The sequence below is a fragment of the Schistocerca serialis genome, chromosome 5 (genome assembly GCF_023864345.2).
Source record: "Schistocerca serialis cubense isolate TAMUIC-IGC-003099 chromosome 5, iqSchSeri2.2, whole genome shotgun sequence".
NCBI classification, from domain to species: Eukaryota; Metazoa; Arthropoda; class Insecta; order Orthoptera; family Acrididae; genus Schistocerca; species Schistocerca serialis.
Genome location: NC_064642.1, coordinates 726,224,185 through 726,245,575, shown reverse-complemented (window position 1 = coordinate 726,245,575; position 21,391 = coordinate 726,224,185).

Genomic DNA, 21,391 nt, shown 5'->3' with positions numbered 1-21,391 from the left:
CTCATTGGATCGACACTATTTTTTGTAGGCAGAGCTTAAGGTTAACATTGAGACCCTGATTGGTCAGATGAAAACACAGCCAGATAGATTTTTAAACCAACTTCGGTAAATTGTAGTAAGGAGCAGTTAGGAGGGAGTTGCTTCTGAGATGACGAGGTGAGCGGAGCTGTGCTGCCCGCCGCCCCCTGACGCACACCAACAAGGTAATGGACGAACACGATACCGCATAACAGCGCGTAAAGCTTCACTCAGAACTGCAGAAGTCTCATCTGTTACACCCCTTTTTGCGTAATACTAGTGTCGATCGTCAATTAAAGCTCATGGTGTTCACATTTGCCACTTGAAGTAAGAATCTGAAACGCGATGATTTTTCTGTTATGTAGTTATTGAGAAACCACATCAGCCACTGTAATTTATGACAAGTTAGATAAGTAGTTAAAGATAATGGAGGGTCACTGTAGACCTTTTTGATAGTTTTCTCTTTTGTGAAACTTAATTTAAACCTAGATTATTGATGTGATATGGCATAGGTCATCCTTCAATCCATTGTAGAACTTGGAAACCCATTCAGGGAATATTCGTTCACATTTTTGTTGAACGCAGTTGGTTTTTACCATCCTGTACTAAAACATTTCCTTTTATCAATAGTGCCATTAAAAAACAATGTTTTGTGAGTAGAATAAAATTTCCGATGGTAAACTTAACTGCTTTTTCGACGTTATTTTACCAGCTAACTAAAAATAGGGAAGCCTTGAACCCCTTCCACTAAATTTAGTTAGTATTAAGATCCCTTTACAGGGAGTGCAGTGGAGCTGACGCTGAAATCATTACGTATTTGGTTATATCATCGCTAGTCTCACTGAACTGTTCTGAACTCTACATGTCATGTGTTGTCTGGCGTCTCCTTACCAGCAACAGGTCCCAGGTTCAAACTAGTCCATTCCCTAAAAAACACGCTCAGAGCGTCGTTGCGCGAAAGTGATAGGGAGACACGATATAGATCAAACAGACACCACGCAGAATGTTAGAAATTTAGTGAGTAAAGTCTTCTTCCGCTAATCATTAACACCCAGGGCACCAAATGACCTGCTCCACTCAATGCTCTTGCACCTCGACAGCGGCCAATGTCTCAGTCCAGGTCCCTACAAAACGATCTCTGTCACTGTATTTTCTGTTTATGTTGTATACATTGTAAGTAGTGCAACTTTTAAGAACAAAATTTTTCTGTTTATTTTAGACAGATCTCAAGATGATTGCTACTTAATCGAAATCGGTTGTATCATTTTTATGCTAGCGATCTATACAAATAAGTTGACATTGATATTACAAATCGATAATAACACCAATAATGATGTATACTTATATGAGGATGTGTTGCATCTGCGTATAACAAACTTGAGGTTTTCCAGAATTAAGACCCCTGAGAGTCATATTAATAGTAGTTTTGTTCATTAGAATTTCAACAAGTCAATGATGTAAAAATTAAAATTGTTTCAGAAGACGACCACTCCATATCATCAAGCATTTACAACAGACTTCCTTACTTAACTAACACACTAATTCATTAGTCATCCACATATGACATCCGTATCAACACAATAGCCGCCCGGGGTGGCCGAGCGGTTCTAGGAGCATCAGTCTGGAACCGCGCGACCGCAACGGTCGCAGGTTCCTATCCTGCCTCGGGCATGGATGTGTGTGATGTCCTTAGGTTAATTAGGTTTAAGTCGTTCTAAGTTCTAGGAGACTGATGACCTCAGATGTTAAGTGCCATAGTGCTCAGAGCCATTTGAACTATTTGAAGAAACATAATAGTCTGAGAAGTAGTACTGTTATCTCGTCACTACTTAAAATGAGGCTGATGTACATCACTATAGTTCCCATGTCTTTGTATATTGCAGGTCAAATATTGTAAATAATAATGAAGAATATTATCCAGCACATTGATGTTGCAAACCTACCACTGAAATTTAATTACTAACTGATCAATTGTAATAAGAAAAGCTTATGGTTCAAATGGCTCTGAGCACTATGTGACTTAACATCTGAGGTCGTCAGTCTCTTATAACGTGAACTGCTTAAACCTATCTAACCTAAAGACATCACACACATCCATGCCCGAGGCAGGATTTGAACCTGCGACTGTAGCGATCGCGCGGTTCCAGACTGAAGCGCCTAGAACCGCTGGGCTACTGCGGCAGGCGAAAAGCTTATGTCTTTGTTTATATGTTCATGAGTACCTTATCACGTTGCGGGGTTTTGTTGTCTACATGGTAAAAGTTTTGCCCCAGTGTTATGATTATATGTTAGTTGTACAAAATCTTTTGGTAACTAGAAGTGAGAACAAGTATCCTACAAAGAAAATTAATTTTAAAAGGCACTAAACTGTGCGATAACGCAATAAAATACATCTGACACACCTTAAAATGTTTTATTGCAAACAAAGCATATGTCACACTGATAATGCCACTGTCTCTATCGTAACACATTGACTTTCACAGAAATAAACTTGGAGCTTCTTGAAGTGAACGATCAACAATTACAACAACTTCAGAGTAAATTCATAAGTTTGACCAAATTAAAGTCTGAAATGTAACGAAAAGTTCTCAACTACTTTAGCAAGTTTAGTTCTTAAATGCAAACAGCAAGTTGTAGTCTGGGGCTTAGGCACATCTTGAAGCACAAAAGCTGTAACAGGATCACAACACTTGAAATTGCTTGGTTTGTACTTTGCTAATGAAGTCCCAACGAGAGAACCAGAGGAATTGTCTACGTCTGTAGAAATACTGCCACCAAATCGGTTTAAGTAATAAAGCAGAATATACCAATGGCTATTTGCACGCCACCATTACAGTGACGAAGTCCCGGCCTGGTGACGTGCAAAGTGAAGAGGTGTCCGCACTAAAGTAGGTGATGTCGTGGCGAAGTCTTTCTGGGGTTGCTCGCTGCGCAGAAACTGACGTCTGTAGCCGGAGCGTGGGTGAGCCTATATCGCGCAGTCATGACTGGTTAAAATCGATTTCTGTGGAAGTCTAAAATAGTTAGGGCAGACCGTAGTTGTGCGAGCGTATTGATGTGCTGACATGGTTGTCGGTGCCGCTGTCTGTTTGTCTGGCGCTGAGGCTCTATGGTTTCAGTTGCCACCACACCGTGGTATATGTTGTTGGCTCCTGCTGTTCGTGCCGCCACGGCACTACCTCTTTCTGTTCTCTGTCATAATAGGCTCTTCATTTAGTGACGCATTGAGACATGTAGTAGTGTCCGCAGCGCGTAGTTACGACAATAATGCTGCCTACCCATCCTGCTTACCTGGAGTAAAAACGACAGTGTTGTAATCCTTACCGCGTCTTCAGTTACCGGGTAACAGATACGAGTACGGTACCTTAACTACGTTCCAGTGATAGAATGTTCTGAGGGCCGAAAGGTGACCAACAGGGCGCTGTAGGTGGTTACTATGGAGATGAAAGTAGCGACGAGGCTCAGTCGTACGGTGAGAATGCCCAGCAGGCTGGCCACAGGGCGTCCAGAGGACACCTGCCTCGCCAGTAGAAGCATCTCGCTGTGGGCGGCGCCGTCTACACACCGCCCTTCCAGCAGCAGCTGCGAGCACAGTCTCAAGGTTCGTATCGCTTCTGTCTCCAAACCGTGAGCAGGCACGACGAGAAGCGTCAGTTGACCTAGGGTGAGAAAAATACTCAGCTTTCCTTCCCAGGTATTGACATTACTCGAACCTAGGAACGGTAATTTCGTTGCAGAGAGGTAAATCTGAAGTGTGGCAGTCAGTGAAATAGCGATGATGTATAACACTAGAAAACCCTCGTGAGCAGTGGCAACCAAATCTGACAATTCACGGACGTCTGGATGCACTTGTGTGATAGATCGCATATACGCTGATACTTGCCAAACCTGTCTCCTGTGTGACTGTAGATTCCGTGCAGAGATCGCTTCATTCCATAAACTGTACCATAGCCTGTAGATAGCACATCGTTTCTTATATCGTGGACATAAACATTTAGAGGGTAAACTCTGTGCTTTATCACTAACTGTAAATTCGCAAACCTCAAAAGAGACAAAGAGGTTGCAACAAAGTTGCTCACAGTAAATGCTAGAAGCTTGCCGTCCTGTCCTGCAGTCTTAAAAAAGGATGCATATATTGAACAGACATAGAAAAGAAGTAAAACCAGTTGTATCTTCACTGTCTTTCCTTCAGATGCAGTCACAGGACCAATATGGGTCCTCAGAACTTTGTCACATGACGCTATGAGCTTAAGCATTTTCACACATTTTTCTGTATTGTAGAAGAAATCTGATGCCATCTAAAAGAAAAGCCAGTGCTGACAAACTCATTACATTGCAAACTGAGATAAAGTTTATTGTAGAGAATGGATGCAATGATCTAAAATAGAAGGGCATCCAAATACACGCAGAAATCAGATGTGATACGCTGGCGAGGGTAGCAGTAACCAAATCCGATCTTAATCTCTTCATTGATCCAGTATTAATATCAACTGTGAATGGCATCAGACCAAACAACATGCATGTAAAGTGGAACGGCTTTTGGCCAACAACAGTTTTCTTGTATTTTCTGGCAGCACGTGGGTAGACTCATTGGATGACATCACCTGCAAAAGGGGGGAAGAATTCATACTTCCAGTCAGGGCTGCTAAATACATGCATGCTGTTCATTTCCCTTCCTAATTTGTAATGCACAGTGGTATACAGGGTGGTCCATTGATAGTGACCGGGCCAAATATCTCACGAAATAAGTGCCAAACGAAAAAAACTACAAATAACGAAACTTGTCTAGCTTGAAGTGTCCAAGGAATAGAGAAGCAACTGGAATTACTCAACAGAGGAAAGTCCACTGGACCTGACGGGATACCAGTTCGATTCTACACAGAGTACGCGAAAGAACTTGCCCCCCTTCTAACAGCCGTGTACCGCAAGTCTCTAGAGGAACGGAAGGTTCCAAATGATTGGAAAAGAGCACAGGTAGTCCCAGTCTTCAAGAAGGGTCGTCGAGCAGATGCGCAAAACTATAGGCCTATATCTCTGACGTCGATCTGTTGTAGAATTTTAGAACATGTTTTTAGCTCACGTATCATGTCGTTTCTGGAAACCCAGAATCTACTCTGTAGGAATCAACATGGATTCCGAAAACAGCGATCGTGTGAGACCCAACTCGCTTTATTTGTTCATGAGACCCAGAAAATATTAGATACAGGCTCTCAGGTAGATGCTATTTTCCTTGACCTCCGGAAGGCGTTCCATACAGTTCCGCACTGTCGCCTGATAAAGAAAGTAAGAGCCTACGGAATATCAGACCAGCTGTGTGGCTGGATTGAAGAGTTTTTAGCAAACAGAACACAGCATGTTGATCTCAATGAAGAGACGTCTACAGACGTTAAAGTAACCTCTGTCGTGCCACAGGGGAGTGTTATGGGACCATTTCTTTTCACAATATATATAAATGACCTAGTAGATAGTGTCGGAAGTTCCATGCAGCTTTTCGCGGATGATGCTGTAGTATACAGCGGATGATGCTGTAGTATACAGAGAAGTTGCAGCATTAGAAAATTGTAGCGAAATGCAGGAAGATCTGCAGCGGATAGGCACTTGGTGTAGGGAGTGGCAACTGACTCTTAACATAGACAAATGTAATGTATTGCGAATACATAGAAAGAAGGATCCTTTATTGTATGATTATATGATAGCGTAACAAACACTGGTAGCAGTTATTTCTGTAAAATATTTGGGAGTATGCGTGCGGAACTATTTGAAGTGGAATGATGATATAAAATTAATTGTTGGTAAGGCGGGTACCAGGTTGAGATTCATTGGGAGAGTCCTTAGAAAATGTAGTCCATCAATAAAGGAGGTGGCTTACAAAACACTCATTCGACCTATACTTGAGTATTGCTCATCAGTGTGAGATCCGTACCAGATCGGGTTGACGGAGGAGATAGAGAAGATACAAAGAAGAGCGGCGCGTTTCGTCACAGGGATATTTGGTAACCGTGATAGCGTTACGGAGATGATTAGGAAACTCAAGTGGCAGACTCTGCAAGAGAGGCGCTCTGCATCGCGGTGTAGCTTGCTGTCCAGGTTTCGAGAGGGTGCGTTTCTGGATGAGGTATGAAATATATTACTTCCCCCAACATATACCTCCAGAGGAGATCACGGATGTAAAATTAGAGAGATTCGAGCGCGTACGGAGGCTTTCCGGCAGTCGTTCTTCCCGCAAACCATAGGCGACTGGAACAGGAAAGAGAGGTAATGACAGTGGCACGTATAGTGCCCTCCGCCACACACCGTTGGGTGGCTTGCGGAGTATAAATGTAGATGTAGATGTAGATGAAGGGGGAAACCAGATGACGCTATGGTGTGCCCGCTAGAGGGCGCTGCCATATGTCAAACGGATAACAGCAGAGTTTTTTTAAATAGGAACCCCCATTTTTATTACATATTCGTGAAGTACGTAAAGAAATATAAATGTTTTAGTTGACCACTTTTTTCGCTTTGTGATAGATGGCGCTGTAATAGTCACAAACGTATAAGTACGTGGTATCACGTAACATCCCACCAGTGCGGACGGTATTTGCTTCGTGACACATTACCCTTGTTAAGATGGACCGTTTACCAATTTCGGAAAAGGTCGATATCGTGTTTGATGTATGGCTATTGTGATCAAAATACTCAACGGGCCTGTACTATGTATGCTGCTCGGTATCCTGGACGACATCATCCAAGTGTCCGGACCATTCACCGGATAGTTACGTTATTTAAGGAAACAGGAAGTGTTCAGTCACATATGAAACGTCAACCACGACCTGCAACAAATGATGATGTCGAAGTAGGTGTTTTACCTGCTGTCGCGGCTAATCCTCGCATCAGTAGCAGACAAACTGTGCGAGAATCGGGAATTTCAAAAACGCAGGTGTGGAGAATGCTATATCAACATAGATTGCACACGTACCATATTTCTATGCACCAGGAATTGCATGGCGACGACTTTGAACGTCGTGTACAGTTCTGCTACTGGGCACAAGAGCAATTACGGGACGATGACAGATTTTTTGCACGCATTCTATTTACCGAGAAAGTGTCATTCATCAACAGCGGTAACGTAAACCGGCGTTGTTGTTGTTGTGGTCTTCAGTCCTGAGACTGGTTTGATGCAGCTCTCCATGCTACTCTATCCTGTGCAAGCTTCTTCATCTCCCAGTACCTACTGCAACCTACATCCTTCTGAATCTGCTTAGTGTATTCATCTCTTGGTCTCCCTCTACGATTTTTACCCTCCACGGTGCCCTCCAATGCCAAATTTGTGATCCCTTGATGCCTCAAAACATGTCCTACCAACCGATCCCTTCTTTTAGTCAAGTTGTGCCACAGACTTCTCTTCTCCCCAATCCTATTCAATACCTCCTTCTTCGTTACGTGATCTACCCACCTTATCTTCAGCATTCTTCTGTAGCACCACATTTCGAAAGCTTCTATTCTCTTCTTGTCCAAACTAGTTATCGTCCAAGTTTCACTTCCATACATGGCTACACTCCATACAAATACTTTCAGAAACGACTTCCTGACACTTAAATCTATACTCGATGCTAACAAATTTCTCTTCTTGAGAAACGCTTTCCTTGCCATTGCCAGTCTACATTTTATATCCTCTCTACTTCGACCATCATCAGTTATTTTACTCCCTAAATAGCAAAACTCCTTTACTACTTTAAGTGTCTCATTTCCTAATCTAATTCCCTCAGCATCACCCGACTTAATTTGACTACATTCCGTTATCCTCGTTTTGCTTTTGTTGATGTTCATCTTATATCCTCCTTTCAAGACACTGTCCATTCCGTTCAACTGCTCTTCCAAGTCCTCTGCTGTCTCTGACAGAATTACAATGTCATCGGCGAACCTCAAAGTTTTTACTTTTTCTCCATGTACACACTTAGAGACTAAAGTAAAAATAATCTTTGTTACATATATAGGGTGGTGCATTGATCGTGACCGGGCCAAATATCTCACGAAATAAGCGTCAAACGAAATAATTAGCACCAGAAAATCCACGATGGCTGCGACAAGTGGAACATCAGCGACCTTGGCAGGTTAATGTATGGTGCGGCATTATGGGAGGAAGGATAATTGGCCCCCATTTTATCGACAGCAATCTAAATTGTGCAATGTATGCTGATTTCCTACGTAATGTTCTATCGATGTTACCACAAGATGTTTCACAGCATGAGAGAATGGCGATGAACTTCAACATGGTGGATGTCCGGCACATAGCTCGCATGCGGTTGAAGTGGTATTGAATAGCATATTTCATGCCAGATGGGTTGGCTGTCGAAGCACCATACTATGGCCCGCACGTTCACCTGATCTGACGTCCCCGGATTTCTTTCTGTGGGGAAAGTTGAAGGATATTTGCTATCGTGGTCCACCGACAACGCCTGATAACATGCGTCAGCACATTATCAATGCATGTGCGAACATTACGGAAGCCGAACTACTCGCTGTTGAGAGAAATGTCGTTACAGGTATTGCCAAATGCATTGAGGTTGACGGACATCATTTTGAGCATTTATTGAATTAATGTGGTATTTACAGGTAATCACGCTGTAACAGCATGCGTTCTCTGAAGTGATAGGATCATAAAGATACATGTATCACATTGGAACAACCGAAATAATATGTTCAAACATACCTGCGTTCTGTATTTTAATTTAAGATACCTACCTGTTACCAACTGTTCGTCTAAAATTGTGAACCATATGTTTGTGACTATTACAATGCCTTCTATCACAAAGCGAAAAAAGTGGTCCAACTAAAACATTCATATTTCTTTACGTACTACACGAATATGTAATAAAACTGGGGGTTCCCATTAAAAAAAACGCACATGATATCCGTTTGACCTATGGCAGCGCCACCTAGCGGGCCAACAATAGTGCTATCTGGTTTCCCCCTTCAAGCTATACAAGTTTCTTTCTTTGTAGTGTTTTCGTTGGACGCTTAATTCGTGAGATATTTGTCCCGGTCACGATCAATGCACCACCCCTTATATGCAACAAAAATTAATTTTACTTTAGCCTCTAAGTGTGTACATATAAATTCCTACTAAAAAGTAATTTAAAATTCACAGGAGTATTAATTTAGCGAACAGTTTGACTTTTTCTTAGTTTCGTCTCTATGAGTGAGGATATATTGCTATAGTGATATATTCGTCTAATTGTACTGTATGTGGATTCACTTTTTCTCTTGCTGCATATAAGATCAGTTGGCAATTGATTCTGAGGCACTCCAGAGGTCACAATCCTACAGCATATTTCCCCTTCTAATAAATCAAGTGCTCTCCACTTTACTGAAATTACTGCAGGGCTTACGTAGCTCTCATATTTCCTACCGCTCCATAATCCATATGTATGAGTTACCCTAACAGAACATTAGGCTGAAATTAATGGTCAGTAAGGATCATCAGGCAAGTAAGAGAGAAACTGAAGTTTTGATGTTCATTGATGTATGTTCAGTGTTGTCTGAAACTGCAGATATTGTGACGTTGACTACCAGTGGGAAACTGAAGTGTTGAGGATTAAGAACTTTGTTCGATGTTGTCTAGACCTATAGGTACAGTGACACTGTATACCACTGAAGGTAGTTCAGTTGAGGAAGAACTAACACCTCTAAAATGGCTAATCATACAAGCTTGACAGACGAATGGAGGTACAAGAAACATAAAAGTTATGAAGCTGTATAGAATATAGGAAATACCCCAGCTGATTGACGAAATTAGGGAATACAAATGTGTCCAGTAAAGGAAAGGAAAAGAATAATATTACTCACTTAGATATGTATTCAATGGGAAATACAATGAGGTTCTGGCGAAATTGCTGCAGAAATAGATGAAGAAAGAAGAAAGGAAACAGTAGCCATAAGGAGAGTATCAGGTTATACAAAAGTCAAAATAAGTTCCCGTGAACTTAAAACTAAGACCATTAAAATTAACAACGTAGAAGTATCTCCAGTGTTAACAGCAAAGGAAAGAGAGGGTAGGTGTAAGGAGCAGCAATAGTAACGACCTCTACAAGGAAAGGAACGGATCTATCAGGATAGTAGAACTAAATATATATATCGATTTGGAAGGCTTGGACGACTGAAGACCTAATACATAAGGAATGAAAACCTTCGACAACGTAAAGTGCTACACATTTCATAAATTCTGAAAAGAAGAGGTATAATGTACAGGGAATGATGGGTAACACCCTTAGACAGTGGGATACCAGGAGATATTGTGGTATGATACAAAGACTGCATTGCCACACCGTTAGTTGGGAACGGAATCGATACCACAGACATAAGTGAGGGCTCGCTGCTGTCCACAACGACATGTGGGAGGCGCAACCTGAACATATCGCCTCCCCTCTCAGTACAGCAGTGCGCTGATGGTGAGGTCGATATAGCGTCCAGATGGCAGCAGCTCTTCTCCAATTCGAACCCTCAGCTAGAGTAGTCAACGTCATCGTCTTCTACCCACGAATAGTTACAGATCAAGATGAACTTACCGTGTTATTAGTATTGAACACTGTACCTCAAAAGAACAGTTCGTTAATTAGTGCATCAAGTAATGCTTTGCTCGTCCATGACCGTTGTACGTTATCCATTAGCAAGGAAGTGTCACAAAGTTAAGTATATATTTTATGCATTTATGTAAAAAAGTGTACTAATATTTCAGGTGTTCTGCTTTGAGTATTTCTTACAGAGTAATCGAAGAACTCACAGTTGCTGCCAGATAAATGTGGTTTCGCCTCGTCACCCCGCCTACTATTCATGCGTTACAGTCAATAGTAAACGAAAGAAATTAAAAGAAGATTCAGAAGTGGGATTAAATTTCAGGGTAGAAACATGTCAATGTTACGATGTGTAGACGAAACTGCTGCCGTCTGTAACAATGAGTTCGAGTTAAAGCACCTCTTGAATCCCATGAACAATCTGTTGAGCACACATCATGGACTGACACCAACGCAAAGAAAGACTATAGTATTAAACAGTAGCAGAAATGCGATTAGTGACGAACCTAACATCAAAATTGGGGACTACGAAACGGCACAAGTGTAGAAACTTTGATACCTCGGAAGCAAAATTACACATGACGAGTGAAGAAAGCATATAAAAAGCAGATTAACACAGTGATAGGGGTCATTACTCTCTAAACGATGTCTGTTCGCATCATACGTATGTTTTAATTTCAGGAACAAATTTCTGGAATGTATTTTCGGTGCGCAGTATTGTATAGCAGTGAATCCTGGGCTGTGGGACAACCAGAATGGAAGAAAATGGAAGCATCTCGCATGTGGTGTACTGAAGCATGGTGAAAATTATATCTACTAATCTCATAAGAAGTTAAGTGGTCCCCTGCAGGAATGACTAGGAATTATAAGAAACACTATGTTTTAAGGCATCAGATAACATCTTCCACGTTACTAGAGCACAAAAATTGTAGAGGTAGACTGAGATTAAAATATATACAACAAACGATTCAGGACATTTTGTTTAGAAGCCACAGAGAGATGAGGTGATCGGAAAAAGTGGGGGAAACAGTGCCATGTCGCATCGACCAGACTGCTCAGACAGCAAATAAAGTTAATAATATCTAACAATTTTACCGATTACGACAGACACTCCAAGCCATCCATTCCATTAAATTTTGCTAACCACTGTTTTGTCTTCAAAGTGTCCATGAAACTGGACGTTGGTCGAAAGCAGTCAGTGTAAATGCATCAAAACTCAGACGTTCACTTGTCGACTTTCCAAAACCGAAAAGCAGTTGTTATTAGAATTTACTATTACTTCGTTTACAGAGAAATATATAACCAAAACAGTAGAATTAGCTTATATTGCTTTTCGTAAACCAAATTGAGCTTCCCAAACGAAGCTTCCAATGCTCGTTTCAGCAGGCTGTAGATGTAAACAGTAAGCAAAGTCTCAAATGCTGTATTATTACAATCTGAAATTAAAGTTTATTGCTAAGATGCTTAATAATCCATCATTAAGGTAACTAAGTTTTAGTACATCCATTACTCAGTTTCACTCCCAGAACTTCTGAATACGGCAGCTGTGGACTCATGCGATTGTATGACGCCAAGAGTACTAAGTCCAGCACCTCGTCACTTTAATGTGTCTTGGATGTGAAATACCCTTCACCATGGCCCACTGAAACAGTTATATCGATTAGAAGTGGGTTTCTATTATGTAACTGTATATTTGCAATTATGGAGTGTGTATTCTGTGCTACTTTGTTAATGTGTGACAGGAAATTTAGAATTGTGTAATATATATATGAAAAAAGTAAATGATTTGTTAAAATAATAAATTTTTAATATATGTGTATGTTTGTAAAAAAAGACAATATTTATTGAAAGCTGGTTCATGCTTAGGGCACGTGTAATTGTAGTACAAAAAAGATATATGGAAGTCCCCCCACAACGGAAGTAGCAGGGAGCGATGTGAAAGGTGGTTTTGGCGGTCGAACTGGGCGGCTCCTTGGTGTGAACGGTACGCATTTTGTGGCTAGTGATAGCACGGTACACTTTGGCGGTGGTAAGAGAGGCTGTAGCGCCTAGAACCGCTCGGTCACCCCGGCCAGCCTGCTGTTCTTGGCAAAAAGGAATGGATGTAATATGTTGAAAATCCGACGCCAAGGAGATATTTTGTAGAGCATTTGAACATCAAGAACTGTGAGTACAATTAGCCGCCATGTCGCTTGCCACCAAAACTTCGCCACTGCTTTATTAACTCCATACATGCAGCTATGTGTATGGGCATGAACCAGTTAATTGTGTGTGGTTTTAATAATAATCCAAAAGTTATAAATCTGTGTCCGTAAACATATCACGAAACTAAACAGGGTCCTCACGTAAGTGCTACTAAAACCAAGTATCCCATTTTAAATGAACAATTCTTGCATTCGGGTGTTTAGAAGTGATTTTTTTTTTCGAATGTAAAATGAGCAGTAAAAGTTAAAGTTAAAAACACAAAAGTGAATTTAGATAGAATTTTGCTAGAGTTTTCTTAGTTTATTGCAAGGTACAGTTTTGTTGGAATACAGTGCCAGATTGCGTAAATGTTGTTGTGTAAAATACCTGCTTCACAGATGATAAAAAGGACACATAAGTTAAGCTCATTTTTTGAAGTAAATTGAGCTCAGTGTTGAAATTTTGTCTTATAAAGTAAATTATGAACTACTCCAAGTGAAGTGAAGGATTAATTTGGTTTGAATTAGTCTTTTCTACTGAAATAATCGTAGAGCTTGACTAGTGACACTATACTAGTTCATGGGTCCCCATGATATTCTCCACATATTAGATAGAAAATTGAACTGTTTCTGCTGCTAAAGAAAACTGCTATACGTAGAGGAGTATAAACAGTGTATTTATGATATTATTTATCTTTATTTCTGTCTTTTTTTTAAATCAGTTAAGACAGAAACCCCTCCTGTCCAAATTTAGTTCTGCACTTCATGCAGTAACATTTCTGTATTGGTTTAAGTAATGATCTTGAGTGTAGCTTTTGTTGGTGTGAGCTTGGTGCGAATTTGCTTGCCATAATATCTGGCGTGTGGGTTATTGATAACTGCTTCTACACACTGCTGGGAGTGTCCTGCGTCAGTTTGTATCCTGTGCGATGTTCAGAGGGAAATATCAACGAGAGTAACTTTAATAACCAATGTTCAATGTTCCGAAACATGTATTTCCTAATTAATGAGCCTAATTGGGCTGGCGGCCGTTCGTTTTTTTTTTATTCACATATGATTTGTACCACTTTCATTAACTCACAAGGTTAAAGACAGTTAGAAAACTGTCAGATCAATCTTATTCAAGATTATATACCTTTGTCCATCAGATACACTCGCAGTCAAAATTCGAAATCGTCTCAGAGGGTAGCGTTAGCTTGTTTCACGTGGCAAGTTAGCGTTATACCACAAACGGGGCATTCCTCCAGGACGCAAGTTTCAATACCCATAACGGCTAAGCATACTCGCTTCTCGTTGGTTGTAACTTCCACTGCTTCCCTTCAGTCACTACAAATTACACGAAATTTACAGGTTTAGAACCAATAGCCAGAGTTAAAATTTCAAAATTCATTAGTCGTGTGCTAATTTATTGTGTGCTTTAAGGTAAAACATGACGCAGTTCAACTATTATTCATTAAATAAAAAAATACAATATTGCACAGATTAGATTAACTGTCATTACTTTCACAAAAATCATACTACAAATCTATATTAGGTCATTTATCATTTGTTTTTCATAGCATTTCGTGTGATACTGGAAAAACATGATTATTTTTCACTTTTTGCTACCTAATCACAGTTTTAGATCGTAAGAGGGAACACAAGCCTAACTGCACGTAAACATAAGTCTACGGAAAGGAAAAGAATGGAACAAAAAGTATGCCATAACTGCTGAGTGTCGTGCGTTATTTTTATTTCATTTAATATTGCTCAGTGATTGCCGAAGTTCTGTTGATATGGTGCGTTAACGATGATGAGTAAATCACTGTTTGTCTACATTATTGTTCTGTAAACGGAGAGCGATTTGCAAGTGCCATCTTATTATGCCTTGCTAATTATTATATCTGCTTTAGTTGAGCAGTAATATTTTTACCTCTTTAACATACTGCTCAAACAAGAATATTAATTGTAACTTTTAAAATAAATAACAAGCTGTAAACTTCGCAGATCAGCGTTCGAGGCGAAACGGTGCCACCAGGATATAGCGTCACTTTCCCGACAGCCACTGATAACCGACGTTTAAGGACTGCGTAATAGCTGCGCGCTGAGCGAGGCCATTCAATTCCTAGCGCCTAATACATCAGCGTTACAAACCGACAGGACTGTTAATAGAAAAAAAAATTTTGGAAATTTGTGTTAAGGACTATGGGACCAAACAGCTGAGGTCATCTGTCCCTAGACTTACACACAACGTAATCTAACTTAAACTAACTTACGCTAAGGATAACACACACACCCATGCCCGAGGGAGGACTCGAACCTCAGAGGTGGGTGGTCGGCGGGGGTGGGGTGGGGGGGGGGGGTGAGCCGCGCGAACCGTGAAAAGGCGCCTGAGACCGCGCGGCTCCCCCATGCGGCGATTGTTAATAAGCTGCAGGCTTCTCGACGCCGCAGGAAGACAGAGAACACCTGAAGGAACTCTTGCTGTTTTCGCAAGAAAATTCGACGCTTCGGCTGCTAAAGGAACCAGGGGCGATTGGCAGCAGGTACTCAAATGGGACACGACGTGAGAGCAACGCCGGAATGCTCATGTAATACGCTAGCCGCCGCTCAGGAACTTTTCGAAGCGAGATCGGAAACTTTGGCACCATATGAGACGACCGACGGGGGTGATTTCCCAGCATCGATCGTTCATTGGCTGACATTTTAAATTGAGCCCACCGATGACAATGACTATCTGACAGGAAATTTTGTGCACTGATTGACTCAGCTAAGGAAAATGAACAGAACTGATGAGTAGGGCAGCCTCATGGTCAGTTTAGACAGATTAGTTCGGGGTTCTTAGGATAAGGAATCGTTGAGTCAGGGTTTACTGAAAAGTGTGAGAGAATTCATATGCTGTATCACAAAAAGTGTTCAGCATTGGCCCTCTAGAGGCATATCATCCAAACTTATATTCGGACTTCGAGTTTGATCCTTGCACTCATTCCGATGTCTGTTGTCGCTCTGCGACATCCGCAACTTCCATTCTGTGCCAGATGACAAACATTTCTGTGTTCCCCTCGTCTAACCTCCACTTCCGAATGCAAAATTGACAACCCCTCTGAGGACCAATTACTGCTCAAATCAGATGCAGCAAGAATGCTGAAAGTTCCCGTGTATCTGAGCCCAGGGAAGAACAATAGAACCACATCGGCAGATGACAGACATTTTATGCGGAGAGCGCTTAGGCCGTTAGTTTGCAACGAGGAACAAGTTAAGCTGCTGAGACTGTGGTCTACAAAACATGAAGGTCAGAGCTCCCAGATGTCAAACAATGGACTGGTGACGTCGAAAGAGATTCTGCAGGAAGTCGACACGTCACTCAAACATCACACCATCAAGCCACGTATGTAGCCTGCGTAATCCAACTCCATCATGTGGTCAGGTAAAGAGGCCGATTCCCCTATTTCTTTACCTGATCTCCTACAATGCTGTCCCTAATTCTTGACAGTGTTTTCGATATATTCCTTTCCTCGCCGATTCTGCGTAGAACCTCCTCATTCCTTACTTTATTAGTGTGCTTGATTTTCAAAGTTCTTCTCTAGCCGCAAATCTCAAATTCTTCAATTCTTTTCTGTTCTGGATTTTCCACATTGTATTCTGTGCTCAAAACGCACGTTCTCAGAAATTTCTTCCTCAAATGTTTGATACTAGTAGACTTCTCTTGGCCAGGAATGGCATTTATCCCAGTGCAGGTCTGCTTTTGATGTCCTCCTGCTCCCTCCGACATGGGTTAATTTACTGCCTAAGTAGTAGAATTATTCAACTTGTCCTACTTCTTGATCATCAATCATGATGTTAAGTTTCTATCTGCTCTCATTTTTGCTACTTCTCGTTACTTTGGTCTTTCTCCGATTAATTCTCATTTCATATTTTGCGCTTTTTACACTGTTCATTCCATTCCACACATCCTTTCACTCTTCTTCACTTTCACTGATGACAGCAGTATCATATTATCTTTGATACCCTTTCTCCTTGCATTTTAATTCCAATGTCCTGAACCTTTCGTTTATCTTGACATTGCTTCATCAATGTACAGACTAAACAGAAGGGTCGAAAGTCTAGATTCTTGTTTTTCACCCTTTTTAATCCTAACAATTTGGTCTTGATCTTCCACCCCTATTATTCCTTCTTGGTTCCTGTACAGATTATACATCACCAGTCTTTCCCTATAGCTTACAACTATTTTTCTCAGAATTTTCAACATTTTGCGCCATTTGACATCATCGAAGGCTTTTTGCAGGTCTACTAATCGTATGAACGTATATGGGTTCTTGTTTACCTTTCCTTCCATTATCAGTCACAATATCAGAATTGTCTTTCTAATACATTTACTTTTCCTAAAGAGAACTGATCTTCATCTAACTGATCCTTAATTTTCTTTTCCATTCGTCTGTACGTTATTCTTGACATTAACTTGGATGCATGAGCTGTTAATCCGATTGTGCAATAATTCCCGAACTTGTCACCTTTTCCTATCTTTGGAATTGTGTGGATGATGATTTCACGAAAGGCAGATGGTATGTCGGCAGTCTCTTACAGTCTTCATACCAACGTTTTGTTGCCACTTCCCAGAATTGCTTTCAAAATTCCAATGAAATGTCATCTTATCCTTCTGCCTTATTTGATATTTTAAATTATGATTAAAATACAGGGTCACCTATCCTTTCCCTGCCGACTTCCGTTTATTCTTCTATCACAACTATCTTCAGACAAGCCTTCTCCCCGTAGGGCCCTTCAATGTACTCTTTTTACCTATCCGGTTTCTCCTCTGCATTTAACACGGGAATTCCCATTGGTTTGTCACCGTATACTGAGCCAGTCCTTCCAGTGATATCTTTTTCTACTTCTTCACATTTTAGATGGAGGCATTTCGCCTATTTATTTTATTCCTAAGTGGCTTGTAATTCTGTATTCCTGGATTTTACTGAACATCTTCATCCTTCCTACTTTCGTCGATCAGTTGAAGTAGTTCTTCTGTTACGCATGGTTTCTTCCCAGTTGCCTTCTTTCTACCAAAGTTCTTCTGTCCCACTTCTTCAGCTGTCCTTTTTCACAGGTGTCCACACCTCTTCAACCGAACTGCATAGTGATCCACTCCTTATGGCAGTATCTACAGCCTCAGCGAACTTGAAGAATATCCCTTCATTCCTTAGTATTTTCTTATCCCACTTCTTTGCACACTGATTCTCTCTGACCATTCTATTGAATTTCAACCAAGTCTGCATTACTAATAAATTGTGATCTGAATATATATTACCTCCAACGCAACCCATGCAATTCAGTATCGGAGTTCGGAATCCCTGCCTGACCACGATGTAATCTAACTTAAAGTATACCTCCACATCTTCTGATTCTTGAACAGAGTATTTTCTATTAGTAACTGAAATTTGTTGCAGATCTCAATTAGACTTTCTCTTCTGTCCTTCCTAGTACCAAGCCCACATTCTCCTGTAACCTTATATTCTATCCCTTCTACAACCCCCCATACCTATTAGATTTTCATCTCTCTTTATGTCCTGAATTTATTTTTTTTTGTCATCAGTCTACTGACTGGTATGATGCGGCCCGCCACGAATTCCTTTCCTGTGTTAACCTCTTCATCTCAGAGTAGCACTTGCAACCTACGTCCTCAATTATTTGCTTGACTCTCCGATTCTGCGTAGAACCTCCTCATTCCTTACCTTATCAGTCCACCTAATTTACAACATTCGTCTATAGCGCCACATCTCAAATGCTTCGATTCTCTTCTGTTCCGGTTTTCCCGCAGTCCATGTTTCACTACCATACAACTCTATACTCCAGACGTACATCCTCAAAAATTTCTTCCTCAAATTAAGGCCGGTATTTGATATTAGTAGACTTCTCTTGGCCAGAAATGCCTTTTTTGCCATAGCGAGTCTGCTTTTGATGTCCTCCTTGCTCCGTGCGTCATTGGTTATTTTACTGCCTAGGTAGCAGAATTCCTTAACTTCATTGATTTCGTGACCATCAATCCTGATGTTAAGTTTCTCGCTGTTCTCATTTCTACTACTTCTCATTACCTTCGTCTTTCTCCGATTTACTCTCAAACCATACTGTGTACTCATTACACTGTTCATTCCGTTCAGCAGATCATTTAATTCTTCTTCACTTTCACTCAGGATAGCAATGTCATCAGCGAATCGTATCACTGATATCCTTTCACCTCGTATTTTAATTCCACTCCTGAACCTTTCTTTTATTTCCATCATTGCTTCCTCAATGTACAGATTGAATAGTAGGGGCGAAAGGGCACAGCCTTGTCTTGCACCCTTCTTAATACGAGCACTTCGTTCTTGATCGTCCACTCTTATTATTCCCTCTTGGTTGTTGTACATATTGTATATGACCCGTCTCTCCCTATAGCTTACCCCTACTTTTTTCAGAATCTCGAACAGCTTGCACCATTTTATATTGTCGAACGCTTTTTCCAGGTCGACAGATCCTATGAAAGTGTCTTGATTTTTCTTTAGCCTTGCTTCCATTATTAGCCGTAACGTCAGAATTGCCTCTCTCGTCCCTTTACTTTTCCTAAAGCCAAACTGATCGTCACCTACTGCATTCTCAATTTTCTTTTCCATTCTTCTGTATATTATTCTTGTAAGCAGCTTCGATGCATGAGCTGTTAAGCTGATTGTGCGATGATTCTCGCGCTTGTCAGCTCTTGCCGTCTTCGGAATTGTGTGGATGATACTTTTCCGAAAGTCAGATGGTATATCGCCAGACTCATATATTCTACACATCAACGTGAATAGTTGTTTTGTTGCCACTTCCCCCAATGATTTTAGAAATTCTGATGGAATGTTGTCTGTCCCTTCCCCCTTATTTGACCGTAAGTCCTCCAAAGCTCTTTTAAATTCCGATTCTAATACAGGATCCCCTATCTCTTCTAAATCGACTCCTGTTTCTTTTTCTATCACATCAGACAAATCTTCACCCTCATAGTGGCTTTCAATGTATCTATGGCGTTAGCGAACCTCAAACGTATCTCACTTCTTTGCGTATTGATTCTTCCTGACTAATGTCTTGAACCTCAGCCTACTCTTCATCACTACTATATTGTGATCTGAGTCTATATCTGCTCCTGGGTACGCCTTACAATCCAGTATCTGATTTCGGAATCTCTGTCTGACCATGACGTAATCTAATTGAAATCTTCCCGTATCTCCCGGCCTTTTCCAAGTATACCTCCTCCTCTTGTGATTCTTGAACAGGGTATTCGCTATTACTAGCTGAAACTTGTTACAGAACTCAATTAGTGTTTCTGAGGAGAAACAGTAATTGAGTTATGTAACAAGTTTCAGCTAGTAATAGCGAATACCCTGTTCATTCGTTGTCCCAAGCCCATATTCTCCTGTAATCTTTTCTTCTACTCCTTCCCCTACAACTGCATTCCAGTCGCCCATGACTATTAGATTTTCGTCTTCCTTTACATACTGCATTACCCTTTCAATATCGTCATACACTTTCTCTATCTGTTCTTCTTCAGCTTGCGACGTCGGCATGTATACCTGAACTATCGTTGACGGTGCTGGTCTGCTGTCGAGTCTGATTAGAACAACCCGGTCACTGAACTGTTCACAGTAACACACCCTCTGCCCTACCTTCCGATTCATAACGAATCCTACACCTGTTACACCATTTTCTGCTGCTGTTGATATTACCCGATACTCATCTGACCAGAAATCCTTGTCTTCCTTCCACTTCACTTCACTGACCCCTACTATATTTAGATTCAGCCTTTGCATTTCCCTTTTCAGATTTTCTAGTTTCCCTACCACGTTCAAGCTTCTGACATTCCATGCCCCTACTCGTAGAACGTTATCCTTTCGTATATTATTCAATCTTTTTCTCATGGTAACCTCCCCCTTGGCAGTCCCCTCCCGGAGATCCGAATGGGCGACTATTCCGGAATCTTTTGTCAATGGAGAGATCATCATGACACTTCTTCAAATACAGGCCACATGTCCTGTGGATACACGTTACGTGTCTTTAATGCAGTGGTTTCCATTGCTTTCTGCATCCTCATGTCGTTGATCATTGCTGATTCTTCCGTCTTTAGTGGCAATTCCCCACCCGTAGGACAAGAGAGTGCGCTGAACCTCTATCCGCTCCTCCGCCCTCTTTGACAAGGCCGTTGGCAGAATGAAGCTGACTTCTCATGCCGGAAGTCTTCGGCCGCCCTACCGAGCGAGGTGGCGCAGTGGTTAGCACACTGGACTCGCATTCGGGAGGATGACGGTTCAATCCCGTCTCCGGCCATCCTGATTTAGGTTTTCCGTGATTTCCCTAAATCGCTTCAGGCAAATGCCGGGATGGTTCCCTTGAAAGGGCACGGCCGATTTCCTTCCCCATCCTTCCCTCACCCGAGCTTGCGCTCCGTCTCTAATGACCTCGTTGTCGACGGGACGTTAAACACTAATCTCCTCCTCCTCTTCGGCCGCCAATGCTGATTATTTATCCAAATTTAGGCAGTGGTGAGTATCGCACCCGGGACCGATGACGTTTTGATTATGAATCAAAGACGCTACCCCTAGACCACCTGACCTCCTGAATTACCCTTTGATTATCCTCATGTACTTTCTCTGTCTCTTC